The sequence below is a fragment of the Portunus trituberculatus genome, chromosome 10, assembly GCF_017591435.1.
Source record: "Portunus trituberculatus isolate SZX2019 chromosome 10, ASM1759143v1, whole genome shotgun sequence".
NCBI lineage: Eukaryota > Metazoa > Arthropoda > Malacostraca > Decapoda > Portunidae > Portunus > Portunus trituberculatus.
Window position 1 is genome coordinate 4,794,083 of NC_059264.1, and position 25,000 is coordinate 4,819,082.

General features: G+C 38.5%; 1 pseudogene; it reads right to left on the reverse strand.

Annotated features, from left to right (window-relative positions):
- Positions 1-25,000, reverse strand: part of LOC123501848 — a 363,959-nt pseudogene that overhangs the window by 74,684 nt on the left and 264,275 nt on the right.

The window sequence follows — 25,000 nt, forward strand, 5'->3', positions numbered from 1 at the left end:
AAAGGAAAGTAAAGGAAAAGACAAGAAAGGCGATAGAAGAGAAATGAAATGTAAAAAAAAATATTAAGAAAGGAAATGAAAGGAAAGAAAGATGACAGGAGAGACAGGGAAAGATGATAAATGACATAAAGAGAAAGAGATGGCAAGAAAGAAGGAGTAAGAAGTAATACCTGTAAGAGAAGGAGGAAAACAAACACGAAGAATAAATCGTGATAGACAAAGCGGATGAATAAGGAAAAAGAGAAGAACAGGTAAGAAAACAAAAGACAGATACAAAAGGAGCAGGTAAGACAAAAGAAATAAAGACAAGAATGAAAGAAAATAACAGTGACAAGTAGGAAATAAATAAAAAAAAAAAAAACATGACAAAAAGGGAGAGAAAAAAATCAACAGGGAAGAGAGAAGAGAAAAAAAAAAAAAAAAACTGCAGGTAAAAAATGAGTAAAACAAAACTATACATACAAAAAAAGAAAAGAAAAAAAATGAAAAGTAGAATAAACAGACGAGATATGATAGGTGAAAAAAAAAATAATTACAGGAAAAGAGAGCAAAAGAAAGAAAAAAAAAAAAAAAACTGCAGGTAAGAAATGAGAAAACAAAATCATACATACAAAAAAAAAAAAAAAAAGAAAAGAAAGAATTGAAAAGCAGAATAAGCAGGTGTGATACGAAAGGTGAAAAATGAACAACAGGTAAAAGATAAGCAAATATGCCAGTGGTTAAAAAAGTCACAGGTGAGATAAGGTCAAAGGTAACAGCATGAAACGTTAACAGGTGACAGGAATGAGAGGAAGGAAGGCAGGAAGGAAGAAATGACAGGTAAGGGGAAGCGGTGTGACAGGTGTAAGGAAAGGGGAACTAAAGGTGAGAGGAGAGGAGAGGGGTGAAAGATAATGCTGTTTAGAGGAGATGGAAGGGTCAGAGAGAGAGAGAGAGAGAGAGAGAGAGAGAGAGAGAGAGAGAGAGAGAGAGAGAGAGAGAGAGAGAGAGAGAGAGAGAGAGAGAGAGAGAGAGAGAGGAGGAGGAGGAGGAGGAGGAGGAGGAGGAGGAGGAGGAGGTGGTGGAGGTTGGGGATGAGAAAGGATGAGAGGAATAAAGAGGGATTGTATGATAAATGAGAAGAATGATGAGAGGGATAAAGGGAGAAGTTAGAGAGAGAGAGAGAGAGAGAGAGAGAGAGAGAGAGAGAGAGAGAGAGAGAGAGAGAGAGAGAGAGAGAGAGAGAGAGAGAGAGAGAGAGAGAGAGAGAGAGAGAGAGAGAGAGAGAGAGAGAGAGAGAGAGAGAGAGATATGCTCCTTTAATTCATTTGCTATCAAAATAAAGGAATGAACAAAAACCTGTACATCACATTCACATAAGAACAAATTAAGAAAAAACAAAAAGAAAACAAGATGAAAATAATGAAAACAAACTAAGAAGAAAACAAGCAGAGAAAATAAAAGAATAGAAAAGAAAAACAAAAAATATTAATTTACTAAAAGCACATCCCACCACAAAATTAAACCAAAATAACAATCACTCCACATTATCCACTAAAGTAAGATCCACCACACACCACCACACCAAACACCATCACACATCACCACACATCACCACACAACACCATACACCTTACACTACCACACCACCACACACCACCATACACCTTACACCACCACACCACCACACCACAACACATCACCACCCCACCACCACACACACCACACACCACACCACCACACACCACGCACCATCACACACCATCACACATCACCACACACCACACACCAACACACCACGCACCACAATACACCTTACACCACGCACCATCACACATCACCACACCACAACACACCAAACACCACAACACACCACAACAAACCACCACACCATCATACACCTTAAACCACACACCACACCACTTTACACTTTACACCACACACCACCACACCACACGTACCTTTGAGCCCCCCACCATCCGTCGCCACCACCTGAATGGCGTACCGCTGTGCCTTCTCTCTGTCCAGGCAGCAGATGGAGGTGCTGATGACACCCTCTTTGCCATCCACAGTGAAAATAGGGCGGCCCGTGGCTTCGTCTATCACATTCTTCTCCAGCGAGTAGACCAGACGTGCGTTGGTGCCTTCATTAGGGTCATCGTGGTCTGTTGCCTGTACCTGTGTTACCTTGGTGCCTGTGGGGGGAGGGGAGGTTTGGTGAGGTGAAGTGAGGTGAAGTTTGGTTGTGAGGTGAGGTGAGGTTTGTTTTGGTTTTGGTTTGGTTGGGTTGGGTTGGGTTGGGTTGGGTTGGGTTGGTTTGGGTTGGGTTGGGTTGGGTTGGGTTGGGTTGGGTTGGGTTGGGTTGGGTTGGGTTGGGTTGGGTTGGGTTGGGTTGGGTTAGGTTGGGTTGGGTTGGGTTGGGTTGGGTTGAGTTGGTTTAGTTTAGTTTGGTTAGGGTTGTTTTGTTTTGTTTGGGTTGGTTAGGCTGAGTTAGATTAGTTGAAATTGGGTGAGGTGTACTTTGGTTTACTTCATTTTGGTAAGATCTTGTTTGGTTAATGTACGTTAGGTTAGCTTAGACTAGGCTGAGTTAAGTAGGTAGAAGTGAGAACCTGGTTATGATGAGAGGGTGGGCAGGCTAGTGTAGGCTACGTTAGGTTAGATAAATAAGGACTACATGTTGGGGAAAATTAAGTCCAATTCATGATAAAAGAATGGGCAGGTAAGGTTATGACTGAAGGTTGCGAAGGTAAATTGCTTAATTATTGGCTGGGCAGGTAATATAAAGGCGTCTGGTAATAAGACAACACCTGTGAGGTAAATGAGTATATGTTTATAATGGAAGGCTGGACAGGTAAGGTTATGACTGGAGGCTGCCCGGCTGAATACCTATTAAGTCTTTGGTTTTGAGGGCACAGCCGGGATATAATTAAAGACTGGCAAGGTAATGAGATGCGATAGGTAAGAAAAAAAGTGAGAGGTAATTGGTAGGTGGCATTAGGTACTCTCTGATAAAGCTGAAGTATACACTCATTTATTTCTGCTAAACAACATACAAAGTAGAAAGAAAAATATGAGTACCAGCACTTTTCTAACTCGTTTTGTGTTTTTGTTATGATATCTACATGCACGCTGGAGTGAAATATTTGATGTTTACGTAGCACTACCTTAAAAAATGACATCATGGAAAGTATAGAGAAATGTGAGAGAGATGATTTACTGATATCTGGGAACTAGTGCATTGGGAAGTAAAAACATAGAAAAGAAAAGAAAAAAAAAAAAACGAGAGATTACCTGCACTTTCTTCACCTCAGTTTGTACTCTGTGATTAAACTTACATGTACACCGGAGGTAAATAACAGATATTTGCCAAGTTGTACCTTGCTAAATAAAAAAAAAAAAAAATAGATCTTTACTTTTCTAACTTCTTTTTGTATTCGAGTATTTTTTTGAGAAACTTACATGTATACTAGAGTTAAATGACCAATGTCTGAGTAGGAACACCTTATCAACATGAAAAATAAAAGAAAAAATAGGTACCATCAATTTTCTTACTTCCATTGTATACAAATATATTCTTATATTTTTACTTTATGGCCTATAGCGCCTGTAGGTTTACTGGAAGATTATGTATGGGAAGCGTTGTTCAGCTTCCATCCATAAGTGGTGCAGGCAATCTAATCTATAGTGGTATCCCATATTAGGACCCATATCACCACTTAAGCGCATCTTTGGCGTAACCACCTAGAACCTGGGTAACACGGTGACATGTAGGTAACTTTAAACCACTCGACAAATGGCATAGCTTCAAAGCGGTATGTGGTGCGATTCGAACTACGCGTGGACGTCTGCCAGATCCCACGCTCACCACCTTATCCACTACGCCACCGCCTCCCTTACATGTACCCAAGAGTTAAATGACCAATGTTTGAGTAATAGTACATTGCTAGACAACATGAAAAATAAAAGAAACAATAAGGGCCATCACCTTTCCACCTTCCTTTGTATATAAATATATTTTCTATGAAACGTACATGTACACTAAAATTAAATGATCAAAGTTTGAGTAGCAATCCCTTCCTAAACATGAAAAAAAAAAAAAAAAATAGAGTTCCATCAATTTTCTGCCTTCCTTAGTATATAAATATTTTCTTATGAAACTTACACGTATTCAAGAGATAAATGACTAATGTTTGAGCAGTAGTATCTTGCTAAACAACATGAAAAAATGAAAAAAAAAAAAATAGAAAACCATCCCTTTTTCTACCTGGGGCCTTTGTACTACCTGTCATGAAGCTTACCTGTGCGAAGGGAAAAAATCTGAGGCTAAAATGTTTGACCTGGAGAACAGGTAGACAATGTTTCACACCTGCTTCTGCCGCCACTCTTCTCTCTCTCTCTCTCTCCTCCAGTCCTCTTCTCTTCCCTCCACTCCTTCCTCTCCTCCTCCTTCCTCTTGGCCTCTTCTTCTCTCTCACTCTTCCCTTCTCTTTTTTCCCTCCTCTTGTCCTCTCCTTCCCCTCCACTCTCCCACCCCCGTTCCTTGTTTTACCGAAGTCTTCTCTCCTGTTCCCACACTTCCATTCCCCACACACCTCACTCAGTCGACCCATTGCTGTTATATTTTTGCCTACCTTCTTTTTCTCTCTTTCCTTCCTACCTTTCCTCCATCCTCTCAGTTCTTCACTACTCTCTCTCTCTCTCTCTCTCTCTCTCTCTGCTTGTACCTCTTTTTCTCTCCAATTTTTCTGTTCCCTGTCTTTGTCTGTCTCTCCCTCTCTCTCATTTTTTTCCCTTCAATCTCTGCTTCTCTCTCTCTCTCTCTCTCTCTCTCTCTCTCTCTCTCTCTCTCTCTGCTTGCCTCTCTCACTTCACCTGATTACCTCTCTCCCTCCCTCTCTTCTCTTCCCTCTCTCCCTCCTCTTCCCTCTGTCTTTCTCCACCTGCCTCTTCCTCTCCGCTCTCACTCTCTCATCTGCTTCCTCTCCCTCTCTGGCGATTCTTCATGCGATAATAAAGAGTGGGAGCTTATTTTGCGAAGATGATTAAGGAGGTGAATCTCTCTCTCTCTCTCTCTCTCTCTCTCTCTCTGGTGCTCTTATTCATTTACTGTCTTTTTTTTCTTCATCTTCTTACACAGTTTGTTTTTTAATGTTAAGTGGTTTTTAATTTTAGTACAAGCTGTTCACTCTTGCTCTCTCTCTCTCTCTCTCTCTCTCTCTCTCTCTCTCTCTCTTGCTTTAATCTTCTTTTAGTTAACAGTTTAGTTTTCTTATTATTTTTCTCTCTCTTCTATAACATCAACAGATTTTTTCTTATATGTTAACTGCTTCTCTCTCTCTCTCTCTCTCTCTCTCTCTCTCTCTCTGTGTGTGTGTGTGTGTGTGTGTGTGTGTGTGTGTGTGTGTGTGTGTGTGTGTGTGTGTGTGTGTGTGTGTGTGTGTGTGTGTGTGTGCGCGCGCTGAGCCGTGTAATTATGATAATGTTCCAGTTTTTCACAACGGAGGGTCACGGTTCACTTTTCAGAAATTTTTGGGGACAGAGTTTTCAGGAGACACAGAGGTGACTTAAAAATTGCTTCTCAAGGGCAGAGACACGAAAAAGTACATGTCTTGAACAAACACACAAGCAAACACACACGCACACACATACATACACACACACATACACACACGCACGTCAACACATCTAGGGCTCGCTTGCTCCAACTTGGCGGAATATCTGTGTGTGTTACTTGGTGCTTAGTGAGTTGAAGTGGATAATTAATGAATAAACTTTCGTGACCGTTGATAGTAGGAAGATAAATTGTTTCTCTCAATTACACGTATAAGCAGAAAGGGTGATTGACAGAAAGACAGACAGAAAGATATGGAGATAAGAAAATAGACAGATAGACAGATAGATACATAGGCAAAGACAGATAGACAAGTAGAGAGGTTAAAAAATATAAAGGAGAAGATAGATAGGCAGACAGGGACATACAAACACACAGGACAGACAGAGAGATAAGAAAATAGATAGATAGACAGATAGGTATATAGGCAAAGACAGATAGAGACAATAGATAGATAGAAGAAATATACAGGAGAAGACAGATAGGCAGACAGTGAGATACATAGAGACAGACAGACAGATAAGGGAGATAAAAAATAGAGATAGACAGACAGGTTTATAGGAAAAGACATAAAGACAATCAGATAGGCAGAAAACAGAAAAAAACAGAGAAAAGAGAACACACATAGGTAGACAGGGACATAGGTAGACAGACACATAGACAGACACATACAAGAAAAGACAGGAAAATAGACAGAAATAAACAAAAAGAGGGAAATAATAGACATATATAAGTTTATAGCAAAAAATATAATGACTTTTACTCAGACAGACAGACAGACACACGTAAGATAGAAGGAGATAGATAGACAGGCAAACACACATGCAGACAATGACAGAGACAAACACTAAAATAAAAAAAAAAATAGACGAGCAAACAAACTGACACACACACCCACACACACACCCACACACCCACACACACATACTAACACACACAAAGCACACATTTACTTCTTGCAGTTGCAGTTAAAAAAAAAATACATTTAAATCATTTGCAATTCCAGCTCTCTCCACTCCTTGGCAAACACTTTCTTTTTCTCTTTTTTTCGTAACACTTTTCGGAACATTTGGAAATCTCAATCAGTGGGAAATACAGAGTGAATATTTATTTAATATTTTTAATCATATAAAAGCATTCAGGCAAAACAACTTCCAAAGATATTCAAATTCCACTATAAAAACGATCACGCACACACGCACACACACACCTGAGAGGGAGAGAGAGAGAGAGAGAGAGAGAGAGAGAGAGAGAGAGAGAGAGAGAGAGAGAGAGAGAGAGAGAGAGAGAGAGAGAGAGAGAGAGAGAGAGAGAGAGAGAGAGAGAGAGGTAACACAAAGAAGGATTTTGCATCAGAATTTAAATAAAGGAAAAGAATTTATATCTTGCAAAAATACCACCGCGGAAAGAGAGAGAGAGAGAGAGAGAGAGAGAGAGAGAGAGAGAGAGAGAGAGAGAGAGAGAGAGAGAGAGAGAGAGAGAGAGAGGTTAGAAACTACAACCATTCGTTTTCCTGATGCAATATTTTTCATTTTTTCATCGCGTGACCATCAAAGGGGTGAGGAGGAGGAGGAGGAGGAGGAGGAGGAGGAGGAGGAGGAGGAGGAGGAGGAGGAGGAGGGAGGAGGACTGTTTGCATGAAAAAAAAGGTGTTGTGAGTGTGTATTGGTTTAGTTTTTTTTCTCTCTCTCTCTCTCTCTCTCTCTCTCTCTCTCTCTCTCTGTACTTTTGAAAGATGATCGTGTGAAAAACTGCCTCAGAGAGAGAGAGAGAGAGAGAGAGAGAGAGAGAGAGAGAGAGAGAGAGAGAGAGAGAGAGAGAGAGAGAGAGAGAGAGAGAGAGAGAGAGAGAGAGAGAGAGAGAGAGAGAGAGAGTTAAAGAGAGGATAAACTTGACTTTATGAATTGCAAATTAAATCGTCCAACTTTCACATGGAACAACAAAAACGACAACAACGAAAGGAAAGAAAAAAAAACCCAGCTGTAATAGAATGTCCAACTTGGTGTGTGTGTGTGTGTGTGTGTGTGTGTGTGTGTGTGTGTGTGTGTGTGTGTGTGTGTGTGTGTGTGTGTGTGTGTGTGTGTGTGTGTGTGTGTTAGGCAGAAATATTTCACGAATGTCACTTTAATATCCAAACCTGTGGGGAGCAGAGAGAGAGAGAGAGAGAGAGAGAGAGAGAGAGAGAGAGAGAGAGAGAGAGAGAGAGAGAGAGAGAGAGAGAGAGAGAGAGAGAGAGAGAGAGAGAGAGAGAGAGAGAGAGAGAGAGAGAGAGAGAGAGAGAACTTGTAAACGTGTAAAAAAGTAAAAGCAAACGAATAAAACTAGAAAAATAAATGAATAAAACAAATAGGAACAATAAAAATAACACAAGGAAAGAGATAAAACAAAATAAACACAGAAAACAAAAGGAAAAAAAAGTGACGTATCAATTTCCACATGAATGTACAATAAAACACCGGAAGGAAAAGAACCCACACACGTACACACACACACACACACACACACACACACACACACACACACACACACACACACACACACACACACACACACACACACACACACACACACACACACACACACATGTAAAAAGTCGGGAAGAGAAAGAAAAACGAAATATATAAACAAACTGACGTACAAGATAAATGATACTGACAGACTGGGAGGCAAAAATAATGACAGAAAGAGAGACAGACAGATAGACAGACAGACAGACGGACAGACAGACACACGGACAGATAAAAAAAATAGCTACGGTACTTCAGATACAGTAAAAAAGAAGAAGAATGAACGATTGTTGAGAGATACGTATCAAACTCAGGAAGAAAGACTGCTAAACAAAAATAAAGGGAGATGGAAATATGTAGAAAGGAAGAAAAAAATGATAGTTTGAATGAAAGAGAGAGAAAAAAAAAACACACAGACAAGGAAACAGAGAGATAGATAAATAGATAGACAGATAGACAAGGATACACAGACAGATAGACAGATAGACAGGAAATCAGAACGAGAGATAAATATAGACAGGTAGAAAAATATAAAAGATAGATAAGGAAGAAAGACATATATGGACAGATAGACAGGAAGACATAACGGGAGAAAAAGAAAGATGTAAGGAAATAGTAGAGAAACGATACATTTACAGAGATAAATAGAAAAGCAGGGAAGAAGACATGTAGATGAATATATACAGAAAAAAAATGATAGTTTGATGAAAAGAAATATAAAAACACAAGTAGATATAAATGAATAAGAAGAAAAAGAGAGTTGCATAGAGAAACAGATGGAAAATGAAAAAAGGTAATAAGCAGATGAAAAGAGATTGACAGAAAAACACAGATATGAATTGATTAGCATGGAAAGAGACATGTAAGTGGAAACAGATGGAGAAAGAAAAGGATAACAGGTAGATCAAAAGAGAGAATAAAAAAGCAGAGGTAGATATGAATAGATAAACAAGAAAAGAGAGATGTAGATGGAAATATAAAGACAGGAATAATAGATAAGTAGATAGAAACCGATTGACAAGAAAACACAAATAGATATAGATACATAATCAGGAAAACAGACAGGCAGATGGAAATTTATAGACAGGAAGAATAGACAATAAGATGGGAATAATTTGACAGGAAAATAGACAGATAAAAATAAAGAAAATATGACAGGTAAGAATAAATAGACAGACAGAATGACATGCAAGTAAACAGACAGACAGATAGATAGATAGACAGATAGACAAGGATATACAGACAGATAGACAGATAGACAGGTAATCAGAACGAGAGATAAATATAGACAGGTAGAAAAATATAAAAGATAGATAAGGAAGAAAGACATATATGGACAGATAGACAGGAAGACATAACTGGAGAAAAAGAAAGATGTAAGGAAATAGGAGAGAAAGGATGCATTTACAAGAGATACACAGAAGGAAATAGAGGCAGATATAATTAGAGAGACAGAGAGATAAATAGATGAAAAGAAATACTAATAGAAAGATAAACAGAAAGACAAGAAGACAAATATTGAGACAGACATAAAAGAAAAAGGATAAAAAAGATGCATATACACACAGACAAGACGAAATACAGAAAAATGAATTCGATAGACAGAGACAAATAGATAGAAAAACAGATAGGAAGATGGATAGATAAAGAGACATAGAAAAATGGGATAGGAAAAACATATAAACAGAGACAGACATGAGCAAATTCCGGTGGAGATAGATAAAGATAGACAGAAAGACAGAAAGAAAGATAAATAGACAAAAGAAAAATGACAAAAAATAAGAAAAGATATAAAAGACAAACAGAAACAGGCAGAAAAAAATGAAATTATGAAAAATGAAAATAAAAAGAGAAAAACATACAGATAGATAAAAAGACAAGAGAAAAAATAAGAAAAAAAAACAAGAAAAGATAAAAACACAGGCAGAAAAAAATGAATATATGAAAAAAAGAGAAGAACGGAAAAACATTAAACCATATAACGAAGTAACGAATAAGAAATTAACCTGGACATTCTCAATTAACTCACAGGTAGGCAGAGATCTAATTAGTGAGGCGGGCGAGGCAGGTGAAAGGCAGCTGATCAGGTACTATAGGTATATACGCGCACGTTAATCATTCAACCAATCAGCTCTCAGCCTTAAATCCCTCCTTGACGGTGATTGGCTGACTCTTCCAGGCTATACACACACACACACACACACACACACACACACACACACACACACACACACACACACACACACACACACATAAGGGTAGATATTTCAAATGTATATTTTTCTTTAACATTTCTGATCTGTCACTTGCAAGCTCGTCTTTCTGGCTCTCTCTCTCTCTCTCTCTCTCTCTCTCTCTCTCTCTCTCTCTCTCTCTCTCTCTCACACTAATTAAAAGGAATACTATCACTCCTTCATATTTTCTTTCGTCAAACTAAGTAAGATAGTCTCTCTCTCTCTCTCTCTCTCTCTCTCTCTCTCTCTCTCTCTCTCTCTCTCTCTCTCTCTCTCTCTCTCTCCTCCTCCTTTCATCTGTCTTCTGTTCCTCTTCCCATTTTCTTTTCTCCTTGACGTAGAAAAAAAAATGGATTTCAGTTTTATTTTGCATATTTTTCCTTTCAGAATTTCAAGCCTTAGAAATGACAAGGTAAGAAATCAAAGCGTTTAAGACCACTATTTGCATTTATATTTCCCTAACTCTCTCTCTCTCTCTCTCTCTCTCTCTCTCTCTCTCTCTCTCTCTCTCTCTCATCTGTCTGTATATCTATTTATCTGCCTATCAATTTGTCGATCAATGTCAGGTCCTTGATGCTAATAGGATTAATGTGAGAGAGAGAGAGAGAGAGAGAGAGAGAGAGAGAGAGAGAGAGAGAGAGAGAGAGAGAGAGAGAGAGAGAGAGAGAGAGAGAGAGAGAGAGAGAGAGTACCTAATGAATTACACAGACAGACGGGAAATCAAACTCAATTCAGAGACAAACAATAAAAAAAAATACTGAACTGGAATATATAATGTGAATATTGAGAGAGAGAGAGAGAGAGAGAGAGAGAGAGAGAGAGAGAGAGAGAGAGAGAGAGAGAGAGAGAGAGAGAGAGAGAGAGAGAGAGGACAAGGTACAGGAAAATCCTCTTGGACTGGTGACCTCGAGGGAGTTTTGCCATCATTCCTTATCCACTTAAACCTTCCCAAGCCTCGTTTTCTATGACTAATCTTATGTGACGAAAAAAAACTCCCATTTTCTACAATACGACCACGTCCCTGAGGAGGAGGAGGAGGAGGAGGAGGAGGAGGAGGAGGAGGAGGAGGAGGAGGAGGAGGAGGAGGAGGAGGAGGAGGAGGAGAGAGGGAGAAAGAGGAAAGAGAGGACTGAAGTAAATGTGTTCCGGATTTATTTGTCAGTGAAAAGGTTTAGGTCTACACTGTCTCTCTCTCTCTCTCTCTCTCTCTCTCTCTCTCTCTCTGTACGCGTTTTCTTCTTTTACCTCAATCTAAAATAAATGTTGACTTTGGTTTCTCTCTCTCTCTCTCTCTCTCTCTCTCTCACGGGTCTTGCTGGATTAGAAGCAGACTGAATTTTCTCACTTTTGAAGACGCTTTTCTCGCCAGCGTAAAACCCGCAGAGAGAGAGAGAGAGAGAGAGAGAGAGAGAGAGAGAGAGAGAGAGAGAGAGAGAGAGAGAGAGAGAGAGAGAGAGAGAGAGAGAGAGAGAGAGAGAGAGAGAGAGAGAGAGAGAGAGAGAGAGAGAGAGAGAGAGAGAAACCAACCACCCAGTCACCAGCATTTAATCAAACAGAATCCACACACACTTTTCCTCATGTTTCTAGTTACTCGCTGTCTTTACTTTGCGTTCCTTTTCATTAGTGGAGCAGAAGAACGAGGAGAGGAAGGAGGAGGAGAAAGAGACTAAAAGGAAAAGAGAACAGAAATAGAAACAATACAAGGAAAACACTACAAACACCCTGCTTATTTCTGGTAGTGAAACGCGCGTGGAAAGAAGCGATATAGTGAAACATGCCTTACCTTCCCTGTGGAGATTTTGGAGTATGAGGGAGGAAGGAGGAGGAGAAAAAGGGACTGAAAGGAAAAGAGAAGAGAAATAGAAACGATAGAAGGAAGGCACTAAAAACACTGTGCTTAAGTTTGGTAGTACAGTAAAGAAATAGAAAATACGTGATAACTTCTCAATAGGCATTTTTGGATCAGGAGGCCGAGGAGAGGAAAGAGGAGGAAAATGAGGAGAATAATAGAAACGATACAAGGAAGGCACTACAAACACCAGCATTGCAGCGAGATGGTGAAACACGGCATGCTTTCACCGTAGATTTCTAGCAGCAGAAAACCGAAGAGATAAAGAGGAAGAGAAAAAGACCAAGAGAAAATAGCAGAGAAATAGGCTCGATGGAAGGAAGAAATAAAAAAAAAAAAAAAACACTGTGCTGAAGTTTGGCAGTGAAACAAGGCTGGAAAAAAGAGAGATAGTGAAATACGAGTAGCTTTTACCGTAGACTTTTCTCGTGTCTCTAGGGTTTCTACGTACGCGTCTATTAGTTTACGATAGATTTGGTGTACAGTTAGTATATTTTTCGTGGGTGTTTCGTGAGTGTTGAGGTCAAGATTTTGCACTTCTGTATGTTGTATTTCTTGGTGGGTTAAGTTGTTTATGATGTTGTATGTGTTGTATAATTTTGCTCTTTTCTCAAGTTCGTGATGAGTATTGTGATGTGGTGGAGTGGAGTGGAGTGAAAGGGAGAGAGAGAGAGAGAGAGAGAGAGAGAGAGAGAGAGAGAGAGAGAGAGAGAGAGAGAGAGAGAGAGAGAGAGAGAGAGAGAGAGAGAGTATTTATTTCTTGTCTATGTATATTTTCTTGTGTTTGTGTCTGCCTAGCGTGGTTGCTCATTCTTCCAGTGCCTACATGTACGTATATGCAAGAATATATATATATTTTTTATATACTTTTATCTCCAACCGACATATTAAAAGTGTGGTTATTGCATTTTTTCGTAAGATAATTTCGTTTCCTCCACCAGTTATTATATTTTCACTGGATGTAATTCCGTTTCCTTCTATGCAGATGTTTATAAGTTGGCAAGAATTCTTTCAAAACAGGCGAGCAGAAACAGAAATGCTTTTATGTGTGCTCTCCAGCGAAGTGAAGAAATGTATTTAACGGATGAAATAATGGTTCTTGCCTGATTTGATTCCCAGTGTGCAAATGGAAATAAGCAACAAAGTGAGGCAAAACACAGCGAGAAGAGAATAAGAAGAAAACACACAACAATGAAGATAAATTAAAGAAAATGCTGAAATAAAATAAAATAGTACATATAAATTTGAAAATCAATCCTGAAACGAAAAAAAAGATAAAAGAAATGTAAACGTTTCGTAACAAAAAGAAAATAAACACAATAAAAAAGAAAATCCAAGAAATAACAGCGACTCAAAAACAGAAAAAAAAACACAATGAGGATTAGATAAAAGTAAACACACAAAGAATAGATAAATAGAAGGAATATGGGAGAAAAAATAATGTAAAGGAAATATCAGGAAATATGGATGATAGGAAATATAAATGAAAGTATACCAATATAAGTGAATAGAAATGAAGCGATTTCAGCAAAAAGAAATAATAATAATAATAATGACAATCATGTAAACAAAGTGACGAGGAACCAAAGTAACAGAGTGCAGGAATACATAATGATCTTAGAGGGTGAAGAGAAGTCGCAGTGACGTCTTGAAATACCTTTAATAATTTTTTCAAACACACTGTTAAAGGAGGTGAATAAATGAGTGTGGAAACATAACGCCTTCCCAACGAGACGACTTCTTTAGGCCATCATGTTTCCATACTCATTTCTTTACGTCCTTTTATAGCGTGTTTGAAAATGTGATTGTATGTGTCACGAAACGTCACAACAACAAGCTGAAATGGTTTTACTGCGACTTTTCTTCACCCTTTACGTTTTACAATTAGGCGGATCTACACTCAACCAAGTACATAATGATCTTTGTGTGTGGTTCCTTCAGTTAGCCAAAGCTCTCCGCCTCGCTGCCCTCATGAAGGAAGCAATCAGCCACGGAGACTGCCACCTCACCTTTACACGACTCCCAGATGACGTCTTAGAAGATCAAAGAACATAATTAGCATCTTCTCATCAGCAGACTGAACACTTTGAGCAATGGTTAATGGATCCCAAAAACTACAACACACACACACACACACACACACACACACACAGACACACACACACACACACACACACACACACACACAAACAAACACACACACACACACACACACACACACACACACACACACACACACACACACACACACACACACACACACACACACACACACACACACACACACACACACACACACACACACACACACACACACACACACACACGAGAAAATACTGAAAAGAGTCTGAATGTGGCCAAAAATTATTTACCTGGTTAATTAAATATAGAAGGAGCGTAATAAGTAAACTAATTTCTCTGCCAATCAAAATAACAAACAATTTATGTAACAAAATTTTACATGGCTGAATATTTTAGTTTTTCCTTACAGACTACAAGCACATGTTCGTCTGTTACTAGTAGATGCACTTAAAGTAGAACCAACACTCTAGACTTTCAGGCAATAAAATTTCAAGTATTCGTCCTGAGCTTTCCCAATGTTAAATTAATATAGAGATTTATTTTTACAGGGCGAAGATGCCGAAGAATATGTTGCATAGAGATAGACTGACCACAATCCAAATTTACACGTTTTCATTTCCCTATCTGGTTTAATTTACCTGCACGTACCTTGGATATCCAGTGTTAAGATCAAATTTTCAAGGAGGATTAAAGAATAAATGAGAAATTAGAGAAAATACACCAAAACCACCATAAGAATCACTTCATATTCTTGCTTCTGTATTTCCATCTTCCTGTGACCTGAACTCATTAAGAGGGAGGAAGGTTTCAAGACATTTATCCCATTCCTTTTGACTAACTCTCTCGGAAGTGTTCGGGTACTGGCAACTAAGTGGGCCTTTTTGTTTACTCTTTTCTGTTACCTTTGGCAAATTTTCCCCTCTTACAAAAAAAAAAAAAAGTTTACCATAACCACGTAATATGCCTTCAATCATCAATCCCTAAAATTTCCATAAAGGTGAAATTAAAGATTAATTAGCAATCTTAAAAAAAAAAACTTGAGGAAACAGAAAAAAAAGTCACTCTGTATTGCTTACCCTCTCAATTATGAACACTTTACCTGGGCTTCCCATTATTAGGTATGCTGTGAGGCTAATTGGCAGCTCTGATTAGACTATTACTTATGAGAAAAGAAACTTGTCTGTTCCTTAATAGTTCAGATAAAGATGAGACGATAAAAAAGTGCTACATACATATTGGAGAGCTGAGTGCTACGCTGTGCTGTACATCAATAATCAAGAAGGTCTCACTGTACTGCAATTTACTTTTACGTGCGAATCTCAGGTAAGGTGTGTGAGTGAGAGGAAGCAGGTGAAAATGAATGAAGGTGAATGATGGAGTCAGTGAAGGTTGGCGAGATAAAATGAATGGATCGAGCTTAGTGAAAATGAATGAATGCATGTGAATGAATGAAAAAAATATGAGTTAGTGATGGAGATGGTTTAGTTAAAGAGAAAAGGAGGTAAAAGTGAGAGTAAAGTATACGTGAATAAATAAGAACAGTTGAAATTAAAGAAATGAGTGAATGAAAAAGGAGAGAAAAAATATGGAAAGTGAGTTTAAAGTTAGCAAAAGAGAGAGAATGAAGGTGAATAGACGTGAATAAATATGAGCAGTTGAGATTATAGAAGTGAGTGAATGAAAAGGGAAAGAAAAAAATATGGAAAATAAGTTACAAAAAAGAGGGAAAAAATGGTTAATGGTGATATGAATAATAATAAGATGAATGAGTGAATAAATGATGGATGTGAAGGAATTAAAAAAAATATGAGTAAGTGATGATGCATGAGTGAATGAATGAGAGAAAATGATTTAGTACGTACAGAAAAAAAATAGTAAAAGTGAAAATGAAGACAAATATAAACGAAAAACTATGAACAGGCGAAAAGTAGAAAATGAATAAATGAAAAGTGAAAAAAAATGAGATAAAAATGAAAGTAAGGGAGAAAGATTGAATAATAACAAACACTAAAACAAAGAATAGAGAAGTATGTTTTGGTGAGGATAGTGGTGAGGGATGGGATTGGTGTGTGATATGAGTGTGTGAATGAGTAAGTGATGGTGCCTGAGTGAGTGAATGAGAGAAGATGGCTTAGTACGCGGAAATAAAAGAGCAAAAACCGAAAATGAAGGAAAATATAAGCAAAAAAAGAAGAAAAGGCGGAAAATAAATGAGAATAAATGAAAAAAATATAGAAAAAAAAATATATATATATATATAAAAATAGAGAAAGACTTAATAATAACAACACTGAAACAAAGAATAGAGAAATGTGACACCGAGTATGTTTTGGTGAGGTAGTGGTGAGCGATGGGACTGGTGTGTGACTGATGTATGGGGCGGGAAATGAACGTGTCACCGGTGTTTCGAGTTGAGTTGCCTTTAATTTGAGTTGTGATGAATGTGAAGCTTGTTAGTACCAGTCTTTGATAAGCTGATGTGGCCTTAATGATCACGTGATTGATGCTGCTGCTGATGCTATTCCTCCTCGTCATGCTGCTACTACTACCACCACCACTACTACTACTACTACTACTACTACTACTACTACTACTACTACTACTACTACTACTACTACTACTACTACTACTATAATTGTTACTGCTAGAGATAGATAAATAGATAGATAGATAAAAGATACGTATGTAAGTGATAAATAAACAGATATATAGATAAGTAGGTAGGTAGGTAGGTAGATAGATAGATATATATGTAGATCAATAGATAGACAGATAGATAGATAGATAGATAGATAGATATATATATATATATATATAGATAGATATAATAGAGAGAGAGAGAGAGAGAGAGAGAGAGAGAGAGAGAGAGAGAGAGAGAGAGAGAGAGAGAGAGAGAGAGAGAGAGAGAGAGAGAGAGAGAGAGAGAGAGAGAGAGAGAGAGAGAGAGAGAAAATCCCCTACACAAAACATTGACACTCATCACCACCACCAATAAAATAAAGAGAAAAAAGAAAGAAAAAATGCGAAGAATGGCGCAAAACACCACCACCACCACCACCAAGAACAACAACAACAACTGCACCTTTACCAAAAGTCCAAACACCACACACACACACCACCACCACCACCACCACCACTAACACTATACGACAAGTGACAAGCGTGTGTCGTTTTGGCTAACTGAGGTGGACAGGTGTGTGTGTGTGTGTGTGTGTGTGTGTGTGTGTGTGTGTGTGTGTGTGTGTACCTCTCTCTCTCTCTCTCTCTCTCTCTCTGTCCTGAAGGTATGCAAGGTCACGGTGGAGTGTTGGTGAATTCATTAGGTCAGTTCTCAGGTGTGTGGCGTTTAATTAATTGCCGCCACTCACCTCGGCTTTTTCTGAGTAATGCTGTTATTAATTAGCAATCAGAACTATTGCGAGGCCTTTGATCGCCGCGGTAAAAGTCATCACAGGAATGCATAATTATGGTCTCAAGCTGATTGCCTCGTTATTAGTGTTGTTGTTGTTGTTGTTGTTGTTGTTGTTGGTGGTGGTGGTGGTGGTGGTGGTGGTGGTGGTGGTGGTGGTGGTGGTGGCAGTTGTGGTGGTGTTATGATTTTTGTTGTTATAATTGAGGATGGTGCTGCTTCTACTATTATTACTATCGCTACTACTTATATTACCGTTATAACTACCACATTACTACTACTACTACTACTACTACTACTATTCGTACTACTACTACTACTACTATCACCAGCACTACTACAACTACTACTGCTACTACTACTACTACTACGACTACTACTACTATTACTACTACTACTATCACTAACACTACCGCTAGAACCACCACCACCACCACCACCATTATTTGAAGAGTACTCTTTACGTGTTTCCTGTGAATCATATAGTGCAAATTTAAAGCGACAGACTGAAGTATTTATGAAACCTCTCTCTCTCTCTCTCTCTCTCTCTCTCTCTCTCTCTCTCTCTCTCTCTCTCTCTTTCTCTCTCTCTAAGTAATCAAAGCCGTGACCTCCTATCCTCGATGCGAATTCTGATAAAGGAGACGATCCATAGCTGTGTGCAATATGGGTCACTCAATTATTTGTCTAAAAAGAAGTTTGGCCATATATTACATCTCTCTCTCTCTCTCTCTCTCTCTCTCTCTCTCTCTCCCCTCCTTTGAAATAAAATGCGTAGAAATACCAGAGGATTATATATTCTGTTTTCTGATGTGTGTGTAGTTTTTCCATATCATGAATATACATTGTGTGTGTGTGTGTGTGTGTGTGTGTGTGTGTGTGTGTGTGTGTGTGTGTGTGTGTGTGTGTGTGTGTGTGTGTGTGTGTGTGTTTAGAGGAAAAGTTCAAATCAATATTCTTATTTTGTTTATATGTACGTTAATACACAGAATATTATTTTTTTTATTTCCTCCTCCTCCTCCTCCTCCTCCTCCTCCTCCTCCTCCTCCTCCTCCTCCTCCTCCTCCTCCTCCTCCTCCTCCTCCTCCTCCTCCTCCTCCTCCTCCTCCTCCTCCTCCTCCTCCTCCTCCTCCTCTTCCTCTTCTCATCTTTCTCCTTCCTTCCTCTCTTCTTACCCTTTTCCATCCCCTCCTTCATCTTCCGACTCGTTTCTCTCCCTCTCCTTCATCATTCAACCTCTCATCTTTCATTCTCATCTTCCTCTTCCTCCTCCTCCTCCTACACCTGGTCCTCTCCACATCCCTCCTCCTCCTCCTCGTTGCAGCGAATTAATGGCTAAACAAACACTGCATCACATACCAAGAGAGAAGAAAAAACATGACCGGGGACTTTAAAACTGTGTGTGTGTGTGTGTGTGTGTGTGTGTGTGTGTGTGTGTGTGTGTGTGTGTGTGTGTGTGTGTGTGTGTGTGTGTTGCGTCATCTTACGGTACACACACAATCTCAGTTTTTCACTTTATACCTGCCTTGCATCTCCGAATATCCTCCCTACCTTTATAATCTCAGCTGTCACACTCACACGTCTTGAGCGCTCTAATGACACTTTTCATCTCCTATCTCAGCTTTTTCTTACTATATTCCATTTTTTTCCTCTCTTAATCTGTTACCTTCACGCATCTAACAAATCTTCCTCACCTTACCAATACGTATCAGAAACACTCAAACATTACCATTTTTTTCATCTCTTGCCTGTGTTCAGTATTCTCAAACACTACCCATTTGACATCCATCACTTTCACTAACACCAAAACACTTCACTATCTGTTAATTTTCGTAGTTTTTTTCTGTGTAATCCTGAGTAGTTTTTTTCTCTCTCTCTCTCTCTCTCTCTCTCTCTCTCTCTCTCTCTCTCTCTCTCTCTCTCTTATCTCAATCTCACTTTTCCATTCTTTATCATTCCAATACTTACCTTATCTCTTTCAACACTTCACCTCACTATTCATTCTTATCTGTTCATCTATGCATTGTACTGCACACTTTTTTTTTTCCTCTCTCTATCTCACATTTTTTCTTCTCTCTATCTTTATCTCAAGGTGTTCTCCTCACTGCACTTGTATCCCTTTGAACTCAATAACACCTGGCATTCCACACTCCTTACCTGTAAATCACAAAACCTTCATTCACTGCCTGTTGCCTTTAATAATGTGATAAGAAATTAGAGGAAGAGATTGAGGGACTAAATAAAAGGTAAAAAAAATGAGAGGTATCTATTGATGTCCTATATTCTTCAACGCTTCTTTCGTTTGTGTTATTTTCAAGGCAATAGAGCTGGTTTTTCTCGTTCGTTAGTTTTCCTTTCGTGGTAAATAATGATTGTGCTACACTAACGCTATGTAAAATCATTGGAACACGTTTGAACGCTACTTATTATTATTGAAACACTTTTAAACGTTACCTAGAATCATTGGAACATCTTTGAACGCTTCGTAAAATTATTAGAACACCTTTAAACGCTACGTAAAATTGTTAGAACACCATTGAACTCTACGTAAAATCATTGGAACACCTCTGAACGTTGCGTAAAATCACTGAAATACCTATGAACGCTCCGTAAAATCATTGGAACACCTTTGAACAGTAAGTAAAATCATTGGAACACCTTTGAACGCTTCGTAGAATTATTAGAACACCTTTGAACGCTGCGTAAAATCATTGGAATATTTTTGAGCACTTCACGTCCTTCCACAACAGACTGGTAAAGGTGACTTAGTTAACGAGGCAGAATATTCAGAAAGGTAAGAGGTACCGATCAGTTTGGTTCTCTTATAAATCATTTCTTTGGTAGCGCAGACTGACATTGCCGCTTGAAACACAGAGATCGACAGCGCCAGACAGGTCACCAGGATACACAGCGCCTAGAGGACAAAGACACTGATATAGTAGAAAACAGTGAGACCAAGAGCGCTACTGACACTAAATGCACCACAGAGAACACGAGAATGGAAAGACAGAAAGGTGAACTGTACATTATTTCTTCCAGCTCCTCCTGTCCACACTTTATTCACTGTTGAGAGAAAAGAGTTTGAGTGAAGCCAGTAAACCGTCGGAAAGTATAAGAGGAAGGAGGGACACTGTTTCTTGCTCCTGCGCTACCTGTCTCTCTACATCCTTGGCAATCCTTCAGAAAGAGAAGACAGTTTAAATTAAGCTACGAAACAGAGTCCAAGAGGAAGACAGGACACTATTTCTTCCAGCTCTTCCACTACCTGTCTTCTTCTACATCCTTGACACCGTTCAGAAAGAGAAGACAGTTTAAGTCAAGCTACGAAACTGTCAGAGAGTCCAAGAGGAAGGCGGGACACTATTTTTTCGAGCTTCTTCTCCGCTACCTCTCTCCCTCTACATCCTTGGCACCAATCAGAAGGAGAGAGTTTGAGTCAAGCCAGTAGACCGCTAAAGAGTCCAAGAGAAAGGCAAGACACTATTTCTTCCAGCTCTTCCACTACTTCCCTCTACATCCTTCACACCGTTCAGAAAGAGAGAGTTTTGAGTCAAGCCACGAGACGGTCAGGGAGACAGTAGTAAGTAGTAGTAACAATAATTTTCCAACAATATCTCAAACCATAACACCAAGACGGAGGTCCAGACAAGGCACTTCACAACATCAACAAGCTGACACTCCTTACGCGCGGCGGCTGAAGAGGAAAGTGTTTGGGAAGAGCGGGAAGAGTAGAGAAGAGCGCCGACTAGCCACCAGGAAGTCCATCACAAGTGGGGCGTTTTTTCAATTGTAAGTTTTTGTTGCTCTTTTACTGAAGTCCATCGCAAGTGGGGGGGATTTTTTTTTTTTTGTAATTGTATTTTTTGTTACCCTTTGCCGGTTTTCCCCTCTTGCATAAAAAACGAAAAGAAAAATGTTGGTGCTTCTTCCGTGTGACTGTGGCGTGAAGTGTTTGGTGATCCTTGATGTGCGAGGGGACATGATTTTGAGCACGTCACACCAGCACAAACCTTCATCTCTGTTTCACTCTTTCAAATTGGATAAAAGCAGCAGATATTCCGGTATGTGGCCGGTAAAAATGTCTACATATGGCTGCCGAATACAAAAACAAAACAAAACAAAACAATTCACACTACCAAATAACTACTAATAAACAATAATAAGATAGAAAGAGGCAAAAAGACAGAAGATATTCTAGTATGTAGCCAGAAAAATGTCTAAATATGGTTTCTGAATACACAAAAAAAAAAAAATCACAAAAAACTATTTATAAACAATAATTTCAAGCACCACAGGATAAAAAGTAGCAAAAAAAAAAAAAAAAAAAAACAGTAGACATTCCAGTATGTAGCCAAAAGGTGTCTAAATATGGCTACTGAATGAAAAAAACCAACTTACACCACCAAACAAATACTAATAAACAATAATTTCATTCACCACAGGATAAAAAGTGGCAAAAAACAGTAGACATTCCAGTATGTAGCCAGAAAAATTTCTAAATATGGCTACTGAATGAAAAAAGTACAACAATCAGACCATCAAAAAATGTAATAATAATCAATAATTTCAGGCACCACAGGATCGAAAGTGGCAAAAAGACAGAAGACATCCCAGTATGTAGCCAGAAAAATGTCTAAATATGGCTGGTGAATGAAAAAGAGAAATACAACAACAATTCACACTAGCAAAAAACACTAATGTACAATAATTTCGAAGGGAAGAGAAGAAAAGGAGAAATATATATATATATATAAAAAAAGGAGAAGAAATTAGGGAAGAAATATAAGCTAAAAAAAAAGAAAAAGTTAAGAAAAAAGAAAAGTGAAAAAAAGCATGACAGGGAGAAATATACAAGAAAAAGACAAGAAGACAAAAAAAAACAACAACAACATAAAAACAACAATCTCAAAAGCCACAATAAAGAAAATGGGATTAAAAACAATAGATATTCCATTATACAGCCAGAAAAAAACAAAAATGACAGGGAGAAATATACAAGAAAAAGACAAGAAAACGAAAACAACAACAACAAGAACAACAAAACAACAATTTCAAGTGCCATAAGAAAGAAAATGGGAATAAAAAACAATAGATATTCCATTATACAGCCAGAAAAACAAAAATGACAGAAAATATACAAGAAAAAGACAAGAAAACGAAAACAACAACAACAACAACAAAACAACAATTTTAAGTGTCACAACAAAAAAAAAAAAAAAAAAATGGAAATAAAAAAACAGTAGGTATTCCACTATACAGCCAGAAAAATGTCTACAAATGGCTGATCCATCAAAAAAAAAAAAAAAAATCACACCAATTTAAAGGAAGATTAAGTCAGTGGGAGGAAAAAAATTATTACTTGACACAATTTTTTCCCTTTTTTTTTTCCTACTGTGGACTCTTTCTACACTCTGGCCACGTTACCTGCCTCTTCATCTACAAATTACAACACTAATTGACAAGACCAGGTAAAAAAATGTACACGAGGAGGAGGAGGAGGAGGAGGAGGAGGAAGAGGAAGAAGAAGAAGAAGAAGAAGAAGAAGAAGAAGAAGAAGAAGAAGAAGAAGAAGAAGAAGAAGAAGAAGAAGAAGAAGAAGAAGAAGAAGAAGAAGAAGAAGAAGAAGAAGAGGAGGAGGAGGAGGAGGAGGAGGAGGAGGAGGAGGAGGAGGAGGAGGAGGAAAAAAGGGACAGGCTGACATTCAATAACATATGAGAGAGAGATAAAGATAGATAGATAGATAGATATATATATATATATATATATATATATATATATATATATATATATAGAGAGAGAGAGAGAGAGAGAGAGAGAGAGAGAGAGAGAGAGAGAGAGAGAGCTTCATTCTGTCACCTTGTCCTCTATCTTTCCTTTCCAGCATATTCCACTTACTCTTATTCCTCCTCTTTTTTTTTTTTATTACCTCCATTCCTGTTCTTATTCTCCCATTTATGTCATCCTTGTGTCTCTTTTCATTTCCCCCACAAACCTTTATTAAATTTCATCTTTCGACATATTCTTTTATTCTGATTTCTTCGTATTTTTTTCTTTGTCTTTTTTTTCTCTCTCTCTCTTTTTTTTCTTTGCTTTCAGAGTGACTTCCTGTTTTGTGTCTCTCTCAAATGTGTGTCGGAAGCAGCAGAAGAAATGTTGCCAGACAGACAGACAGACAGACAGACAGACAGACAGACAGGCAGGAAGGCAGAGAGAGAGAGAGAGACAGAGAGAGAGAGAGAGAGAGAGAGAGAGAGAGAGAGAGAGAGAGAGAGCAGGCAGGCAGCAGACAGACAGACAGACAGACAGACAGAGAGAGACAGACAGACAGAGACAGAAAAAGCAATTAAAGCCACTTCCTAAGAAACATTTTTTTTAAAAACCTCCTCTTGTTGGCTCCTTCTCCTCCTCCTCCTCTTCCTCCTCCTCCTCTTCCTCCTCCTCCTCTTCTTCCTCCTTCTCCTTCACTTGCTCTTCCTTCCTCTCGTGTTTCATTTTAACGACACACAAACATTTTTCTATTTGTTATCTCATATGAAGAAAATAAAACAAAATATATAAATAGATAGAAAAATAGTTACAGTTTATGTGGTGTTGTGTTGTGTTGTGTTGTGTTGTGTTGTGTTGTGTTGTGTTCTGCTGTGTTGTGTTGTGTTGTGTTGTGTTGTGCTGTGTTGTGTTGTGTTGTGTTGTGTTGTGTTCTGCTGTGTTGTGTTCTGCTGTGTTGTGTTGTGTTGTGTTACGTTGTATTGTGTTGTGTTGTGTTGTGTTGTGTTGTGTTGTGTTCTGCTGTGTTCTGCTGTGTTGTGTTGTACTGTGTTGTGTTGAGTTACGTTGTATTGTGTTGTGTTGCGTTGTGTTATGTTATGCTATGTTATGTTGTTATGTTATGTTGAATCTAAGTTAGGTTAAGTTAGCTTAGGCTGGGTTGGGATTGGTTGGGTTAGGTTAGGTTAGATTAGGTTCATTTAAGGTAGGGTAGGATAGGGTAAGGTAGAATAGGATAAGGCAGAGTATAGGATAGGTTAGGATAGGTTAGGATAGGGTAGCATAGGGTAGGTTACAGTACGGTAGGGTTGGTTAGCACGTTAAGATATATTGCAAAATGTAGATAAACAAACTTGAGAGAGAAACCATGAGAGTTTTTCCATAAGATAAAGAGAAAGAAAATTAAAAGACTCTAGAAAGTGTAAAGAAGAAAAATAAAGAAAAAAAATAGCAGCATCGTATAAAGTTTAGTGATAAGGGGAAAATAAATGACATGATTCCCTTGATCAAAGGAATATGCAAATGAGAAAGTGAGGAAGTCAATACGAAAGCAGGTGAATA